The 8,913-nt window shown below is 49.5% G+C and overlaps 1 pseudogene; it reads right to left on the bottom strand.

Moving 5' to 3' along the window:
• Positions 1-708: 708 nt before the first annotated feature.
• Positions 709-2,188, bottom strand: LOC123039394 (BTB/POZ and MATH domain-containing protein 2-like; annotated as a pseudogene).
• Positions 2,189-8,913: the final 6,725 nt, after the last annotated feature.

The following is an 8,913-nucleotide window of genomic DNA, read 5'->3' as shown; positions in this document are numbered from 1 at the left end:
CTGCCCTAACGTGCACGTAAGCAGATGACAACTCTTCCTTTTTAGATGGCAACCGCCCTAGCATGCTTGTGAGCACATGGCAACTCTCTCAACTGCCTAGTGTTAGTATGTGGCAACTCCTAAAGTTATGATATCATGGCAACTACATTAGATCAGACCATACATGGCAACTGCAGTTGAGCAACCATGGCAACTGCAGTTGTCCGACATGGCAACCGTAGTTCAGCGACATGGCAACTGCAGATAAATGAACATGGGCGAGGGTCTGGACCATGGCAACTGCGGGCGCGCGGTGGGCGTCACGCGTCGCGTGCGGGACCAGGAGAGTACGAGGCCTCACATACGGGCGTGTGGGCGTTATGAACTTCGCCCACACGCACGCGTGTGAGAGGGTTCGGGAGGGGAAAAAGATGTGTGTGGGCATTAGTTGTTTTGCCCACACATAGGTGTGTAGGCTGGTTGCTGTCCATGCCACACAAGACATGTGGCACAACTACCCGATACACCACACGTGTGGCAGTTATCGGGACCCTTATATTATGGGACCGAGGGAGTAGCATTTATATGTCCATGCCAAAATGCTAACCAACATCTTTGAGGAAACAAAAACGTTGGCAAAACAAAACTACTTCTCTTCTTGAAGCACCAAACATAAATTTTCCAAGCAAGACACTCGTTTTTATTGCCGATCGAGCCTACTAAGTAAAACTAATTCATCCTGATATATCTTACTGTTTGCACTAAACTACCAATATGAACTGACGACTTTGATTTGCTGAGCCTATTTGTCTTCTCCAACAGTTCAACTAAAACCAAAGGAGATGTTGCTTTGAGCTCAACATACTCTTGACTTGCCATCACATCATCGAGTTCCGTTGCATCCAAAGAGTAAATGAACTGAACGCAAGCATGATTCAACCTGTTGCAGTGATGCTGATCAGCCAAGGCGAGCGTAGTCACCACGGTCTTTGCATCAATGTTCTTGCAGAGGATGCTTTCGCATATGACCTTGAGCCTCTCCATGGCATACCGATCCGCCGCGACAAGCAAATGCATAACAATCTCTTTGTAGTCGTCGCGGCCAGGATGAACCATGGTGGGCAGCGAATCGGTGTAGATGAAATGGAGCAGGGCCTCGAACACAGCTGGATGCACGTCGGTGACGGTAATACGACCCGTGTCTTTCTCTCCTCTCATGGCGCCATACAGCTCTGCTTTGAAGACCGGCGACCGCATCGCTAGCACGAGCTTGTGGGCGGGAAAGGCCTCCCCTTGGATCTCGAGAACCACGTCGGCGCCCTCGTTCCCCTGCAGCAGCCTCCCGAGATGCCCCGCGATGTCGGAGGCGGCACCTCGGCGTCGGCGACGGCGAACGGTGTCACATCATCGAGGAATGATCTCGCATCCTTGAGAATGGTGATGACGCACTCGATGGTGAGGCGGTCGTCGCGAAGGTAAGGGGACGCCTCCAGCTCGCTCCTCTCCCTGAACCGGTAGAAGCCGGTGGAGAAACTCTTGCCGCCGGGATCGAACTCGTGTGTCTTGGCCATCGTGTGCGGCGGCGAGCGCCCGGTGACGTCCAGCAGGCTGAGCCGAAAGGACGCCCTCACCTTGGCGTCCCCGTTCTTGCTCCGTAGAACGAGGAGCACCGCCGCGTAGTCTTTGAGAAGCTCGCGGTGGAACTGGATCTGCCAGTCGTGGCCTCCGACGGCGAACTCGGCCGACCACACGCTCCCGCGTTCTCCCAGCCGCTCCCGGAACAGGCTGTAGCCTGAGATCTCGAACACGTGAGTGCCCTCGTGGGATCCCCGCGCCGTCTTCAAGTCCACGCGTGACCGCTGCGCCGTGCTGGCGGCGCCGGCGCGGCGGGTGGACGACGCGGTGCTCCCCATCGATCGCTTGTCGTGCTCACGGGGTTGGATTTGTTCCGGAGGGGTGGAGGGCCTTTTTGTAGGAAGACGACGGGGCCGCCGGCCGGGTTGGACTCCGATCGCACTTCACCGTATCCTTCCTGAAACTGATATCCTTCCATTTTTGTTGCGCGGATCTGATCAGAAATCGAAAGTCCACGACCGTGACCTGAACTCCTGATGAACGTCGTTCGTTTTGGCAAGATTTCGTCTACCTGGCTCGCTGCTGGCCACCAAGTTTGGCAAGTTTGTTGGTTTTCCATTGAAGATCCGGGTTGCTGTTGATGGGATCGGACCCCTGCCTAGCTCTTTCTTGCCGGACTGGAGGTAGACGAAGCACTTTTTGTGATGACAAACGCCTGGACAACTAACCCTTGCTTTCCTTTAGCTGGACTAAGACCATCTCCAACAGCCGCGCTATATAAGCACCGCGCTGAAGCTCCGGGCGCTCCAGCGAAAGCGCAAAAATCGCGTGTGCGGCATATCTAGTTCAGCGCGCGGGCCGAAACGCCATCGCGCGCCGCTTATTTGCTGCGTCCGCTCCCGCGCGCTGGACTCTCGAGTGCTCGCTCGCAACTCCACCTACCCATCCAGCCGTTTGCGCCGCCGCCGCCCGCGCCACCTCATTTCTTCCGGAGACCGTCCCGGCGCTTCCCCGGTCACTCCCCGCGCGGCCGCGGCTTCCTCCGTCTCCCTCTAGTCACCGCCGCCCGTCGCACGCGGGAGTCCTCTGACGAACAGCGCCCGACCGCCCACTGCCGCTCGGCGCCCGCAAGGTGTTCGACAAAACGCCCGCAAAGTATGTATTGCTTCCAGCTTCACATTTTTACATGAATTTGGTGCATGTTGTTTGTAGTTTTTTATAGCCTAGTTTTGAATATTATAGATGAGTTCGTCATATGATTCTTTCGAAGAAGAATTTGATATGGAAGAGGAGGAGGATCTTGCAATGATCCTAGCTATGCACATCGATAAAAAACCAAAGCATGATGTTTCGGTTATGAGTCGGCAGAAAATTTGGAGGGATAGGATCGAAGCCCACAACAGATTGATGACGCACTATTTTGTGGAGAATCCCACATACCCCGAGTCGTACTTTCGTCACCGGTTTAGGATGAGCACCGAGTTGTTGAGGCGCATTGCAGAGAAACTAGCGAGGCATGACCGTTTTTTTCAGCAGAGGAGGAATGCCGCCAGAGAGCTCGGGCATAGCACCTTTCAGAAGGTGACAGCCGCTTTGCATATGTTGGCATACGGTATCCCCACTGATCTAGTTGATGATGGTCATGGGTGATAGCCAAGCCATCATGTGTGTCAAGCGCTTCGCAGTCAAAATTGTGCAAGTGTTTAGCCAGGAGTACTTGAGATCTCCCAATGCGTTTTACGCCGCAAGGCTATTGGAGATGAACAAGCTCGCGGGTTCCCAGGTATGCTTGGATCAAGAGATTGCATGCATTGGAGTTGGAAGAATTGTCCAAAGGCATGGCATGGGCAATTCCACGGCAAAAAAAGGTTTCACTATAATCCTTGAAGCGGTGGCCGATCAAGAGACTTGGATTTGGCATGCTTTTTTTGGAATGTCTGGATCTTTAAATGACATCAACGTTGTCAACCGGTCACCACTGATGAATAAGATTGCAAATGGCGAACTGCCACTGGTGCAGTTTGTAGCTAATGGCCGTACATACAACTATGACTACTATCTTGCGGATGGCATCTACCCAAAGTGGCAAACATTTGTGAAGCCATTGAAAAAACCGGAAGGTAAGAAAAATCTTGATTTCCACAATGCTCAGGCGGCGGCTAGAAAAGATGTGGAGAGAGCTTTTGGGATTTTGCAAGCCCAATTTGCTATTGTGAGAGGACCGGCTAGATTTTAGGATCAAAAGATGCTTTGGTACATAATGCACGCTTGTGTGATCATGCATAGCATGATCATCAAGAATGGCGTGGCCAAGATGTGGACTACTCTCATTATGAGCTCTTGGGACATCCCGTGCGAGTGCGGCGGAGGACTGAAAGGTGGTCCGTTTTGTTGCCTCCTATCATGTCATTCCACGTCCGACAGTGCATGATGATCTTCAGAAGGATCTCATTGAGAAGTGGTGGGCTTGGAATGACCGCCAAAGAGCATCATGATTTGTGCGTTTGATGTTGTATTGTTGAACTATTTGTTGTATTGATGAAAGATACTATTTGTTTGAGTTGTAATAATAAATTGAACTATTTATTGTTGATTTATTTTGCTTGTGTTTGATCTTCTTGCTTGTGTTTGGAGCGTATATGTTGTTTGTGCGAGAGCGCGCTGCATTTTAGCGCGCCTGATGAAGCTACCCGCACGCTGCATTTTACCGCGTCCGCTGGAGCCAGCGCTACACACCGCGACAAACCAGACAATCAGCACGTTGCAAACTGATTTTTAACGCGTCGCGCGTTGGATGACTATTTAAGATGCTCTAAGCACTACCCAACAAACACAAACACAACTCAACCCAGCGGACTCAACGCAGCGCCCAGTGCGCACGTACGCACTCAACGGAGCGATTCCCCCGGCCACGCGCACAACACACTCTACGTGCAGGACGCAGCCTGCTCCACAGATCGCTGCTAACTGCCTAGCTGCAGCACACACATGCTACACACGTACGCACATACGTACACACACAGCTGCGAGCCCGTGACGCCGATCGCACCGCCACGGACCCGACCTAGCGCACTGACGCCGGTCACACCATGCTTCGTCACGGCTTATTCCCAACAACAGTTGCAACTCGGCTCACTAGGCCTTTCTCTCCAATTAATATGGACTATATATGTCTTTTAAAGTACAGATTTATTCATTTTGCATCGTATATAGTCCATATTAAGATCTCTGAGAAGATTTATATTTTGAAACGAAGGGGTATTAGATTAAGCGCCAGTGCAAAAACCCATCCCCATGTTGTTGTTTTTTTTTTTTTGAAAGGTGGAACACCCCTGGCCTATGCATTAAAGCGATGTATGTAGCCATTTTATTATATTATTGCACAGAACCCAACAAAACAAATGCATGGATCAATCTGAAGCCGCTACACCTACAATCTTGATGACATCTCTAACCGCATATCAACACACCACATCTATTCCAGTGGCCTCAACAAGCCGCCTCCTGGCAGGCCGAGAGAACCAACGGGTAGGTAGACCCTCTGCGCGTACCCTTTAGGATCAGTTGCCACCATGTTCCGTCGTCCCACCTTCAGGAGTGATAGACGTATCTTCCTGTTGCAACGATGAACCTCTGAATCAGGTGCCACAAACAAGCATGGATATGTCTTGCCACGTTTAAATTCAGGTCCAAATGTCCATAGTTTGTATGACTTCTAACTGCACAATCCCTAATTCTCAAATCTCTTACTATGGTCCCTGGAATTTCATCTACGAAGCTACCGTATGATCTGATCGACAAGGGCTGGCAGTATATATGTGGCAACAAGCATGGATTCAACGAAGGTCACAAGGTAATGCGATTTCAGTGCTGCGACTCTGTTTCACATGCAGATGACATTCGGTTTCCTAACAAAATTCGCCTACGGTTCTACTGTTTCCAGGTGTGGCAGCAAATACAGAGTCTCATATTTTTTTCAAGCAACTGACTAGTGTGACATATCACTTGCATGTTCTGTTTCAGTTTACCCCATTTAACAATCAACAGGGTAGGGTTTTGTTCCCGTCCCCCGCGTCTCTCTCTAAGGCGACTCGGGGGAACCCTAGCTCCCTCCGCCGCCGGCCCCCAAACACCCTCCCTCCTCCCTCACCGCCGCAGAGGGACACAGCCAGGCAAAGCCCAGGCAATGCCGGCGGCGGCGGGGCCTCTCCCTGGCGTCTCTCTCTCTCTCTCTCTCTCTCTCTCTCTCTCTCTCTCTCTCTCTCTTTCTCTCTCTCTCTCTCTCTCTCTCTCTCTCTCTCTCTCTCTCTCTCTCTCTCTCTCTCTCTCTCTCTCTCTCTCTCTTTCTGGCGGCGGCGCGAGTTCTTTCGGCGGCGGCTTGGCGGCGTGGCGCGGCGGAGCTCCGGCGATGACTCGGTCCTACGACGGGGTGGAGGGCAGGGCACCGTCCAGTGGTGCTGCCTCCGCGGCGGCTGTGGCTTGGGGCCCTTGACCCCGATCTGATCTGGATCTGGTGGTGCTTGGGTCTGGGCCATGGCGACTGGCGAGGCGTGGTGTTCGTCGGGGCTTGTCGGCCTCTAGGCACCATGGGGGTGCCGGTGGCGACGCGTGCCCGGCGTGGTGACGCTGGTGGACGTGGTGGTCATCTTCTTCCAGAGATGGCCGGCCAGCGGCATGATGATCGGATCTCGAAATCCATCATCTTGTCCCGGCTGCGAGTAGGGGAGACATGGTTGCCGGTGAAAACCGGGCCGACGACAGGTATGGCGGTGTTCTCGCCGTTACCTTGATGAAGGCATCGTTGTGTAACTACTGTCGACCCACTCGTGCTGCTCCGGGGGAAACCCTAGGATCTGGTGTTCCAAATCGGACGATGGCGGCACTGCGGTGTCGTTTCTCTCTTGGGAGCATTGTTTGCAGAGCAGCACTTGAAGTCAGAGGCAGGAGGTGGAGCGGCTTCGTCTTGCACGGAGCTTCAATGGAGATGTCAAGTCATGCCTGGCTGATAGGTGCTACGCTTTGTCAGGTCGGCAGGTGCTACGCACGACAGATCTTCCAAGGACTTCAAGCTGTGTCGGTTGGTGGTACCCGGCAGCATGGCGCTAAGGTGTATCAGTGGCGACCACGATGTGCTTAGCTGTTTGCGCGTAGGGAGGAGGTGCCGTTGGGCGCCGTGGTGGAGTCGACGATAGCTAGCTCGGTTGATGCATTAGTACAGTTCTGAAGATGGAGCGGTGGCAGTTGGCGGCGGCGACCTCTGAGAGCACGCCGAACCAGTGTGTGCCCCAGACCCGGCAAGTGGCTAGGTTGGGGTCTCAGGTCTTAGATGTTAGGCTTGGCTGCGATGTCTGTTTGGTATTAGGCGCAGGCTATCTGCGCCCCTTCATCAACTGGATAGGTGTAGTGACAGTTTGTTGCTTAGACGACTGCTTTAGTTTTACTGTTATATGACTTTGTAAGGTCTTATGAGAATAATTAATAAAGTGACCGTATGCATCGCCCAGATGCAGAGGCCGGGGGTCATCCTCCTTTTCTAAAAAAAGAGTGTGAGTTAGAGCTTCTTTGTTAAGACTTAAGAAGGGCATGACAGTCTTTTGAACATTTATGGGAACTCATATTGTATACCCATTCAATCTAATATTTTCCCCCTATCACAATTTAGTCTTATATTTATAGTACATTTTTTTATTAATAACTAGTAGTACATTTCTTTATTCCTTCTCTTTTTGGTAAAAACATATTTAAGAATTGAAAAGGAAATGTTGTTATTCAAAAAAATGTCTGAAAAAATGATCATTGTGAATTTTGAATGGTCACTGTGTATTTGAAAAATATCCATCATGTGTTCATATATTTAAAATATGTGCACGGTGTATTTGAAAAGGTTTGGTCACATATTTTTTTAAATGTTCGTCATATAATTTAAAGAATATCCATATGTACAAAACGTAAACGATATTAAAATGAGAAGAACAATAAAAACACCTGAAATAAAAAAATCGAGCACAAAACATAAGAACCTTACCTAAACAGGAGAAACGGGAAAGTAATAAAAAGAAACCAAACCGTAAAAAACAGCCTGGATACCCAGAAAATGGGCCTACCCACATGACGCACGCTTGGGCGTGTGGCATTTCCCATCGTAATGAACATCAACTAAGTTTTATTTTATATAAAAAATCAACAAAGTTATTTTTGCGCTATGCGTCACTTAGCGATAGCCTAGAATTGCCCGTGTTGCACTCATTGCGGCTCGTTAAGATAAATGCATTTTTCTGCAATTTTGTTAAACTAGGCAATAACTAAGAGCCTATTTGAGACTGCTTCACTCCATCAAAATCAGCTTTATTCCAGAAAAACCACTTTGGAGTAGTTCCACCCAGGAGTTCCAACTCCACCAAAGAGCATTTTATCTTGTTTGGTCTTCCTGCTAGCTCCAATTTAAGAATAGAAAATTTTAGTAGGAAAAATCTATTTAATTGGTTGACATGGGAAAAAAACAAAACGATGTCCACTTACCGATAACAGTTGTGATGATTTTCTCTCAACACCATGAGGACTTATCGATGAATTTACCCATTTCAAAATTCTGAAGTGGGGTGTACCGAAGCAAGACTTATTTCTGTTTCCTTAAAGTGAGGGTCTACTTCGTTCTCATATTGGCATCCTTTTGGCGATGGAAGGCTTACCGACGCAGTGGTTCTCCTGTGATTGTGAAACTTAAAATGCAGGTCCCTGATCCCTCAGATTCTCCAACCTCTACTCAAAGTCCATATAATAGAAGCTGTTATATAATGTGGATTCCTGAGATACTAGTACTGAACATGACATGGTCCTTGCAGTGTTACTCTAGAGACAGAGTTATAAGCCTATTTATGCTAACGATGGACCTCTGAATAAGGTGCCACAAACTAGCTAGTCTTTCCACATTTACATTCAGGCTCAGGTGTCCATGCTTTGTATGTCCTGTAACTATACAGTTTCCTAATTCTCAAGTTCCCTCCATGCTCCATGGACAGAATGGGGCTGCAACTATGAACGGCACCGGAGTATGGTCCCTTCCCCTGGGACAAAATGTACCCGGTGGACGACGGAGTCACGGTGGAAACTTCATCTATGAAACTACTGTATAGATGGATTCAGTGAAGGTGACAATGCAATGTGATTTCAGAACTTCAATTCTGTTTTCCATGCAGATGGCATTTGGTTTCCCAACAAAATGGGGTACTATATATGTTTCAACAGTGCTCAATGCAGAGTTGCATATTTTGATTTGGACGACGAAAGCTTGCATTTCCATGTAATTATCAGAAAACACTGGGCTGAGAAACCTGATTCAACCATAGTACGCACATGACA

This window comes from Triticum aestivum, chromosome 2B (assembly GCF_018294505.1).
Source record: "Triticum aestivum cultivar Chinese Spring chromosome 2B, IWGSC CS RefSeq v2.1, whole genome shotgun sequence".
In the NCBI taxonomy this organism is placed as follows: Eukaryota; Viridiplantae; Streptophyta; class Magnoliopsida; order Poales; family Poaceae; genus Triticum; species Triticum aestivum.
This window is presented reverse-complemented; position numbering and strand designations above follow the sequence as displayed.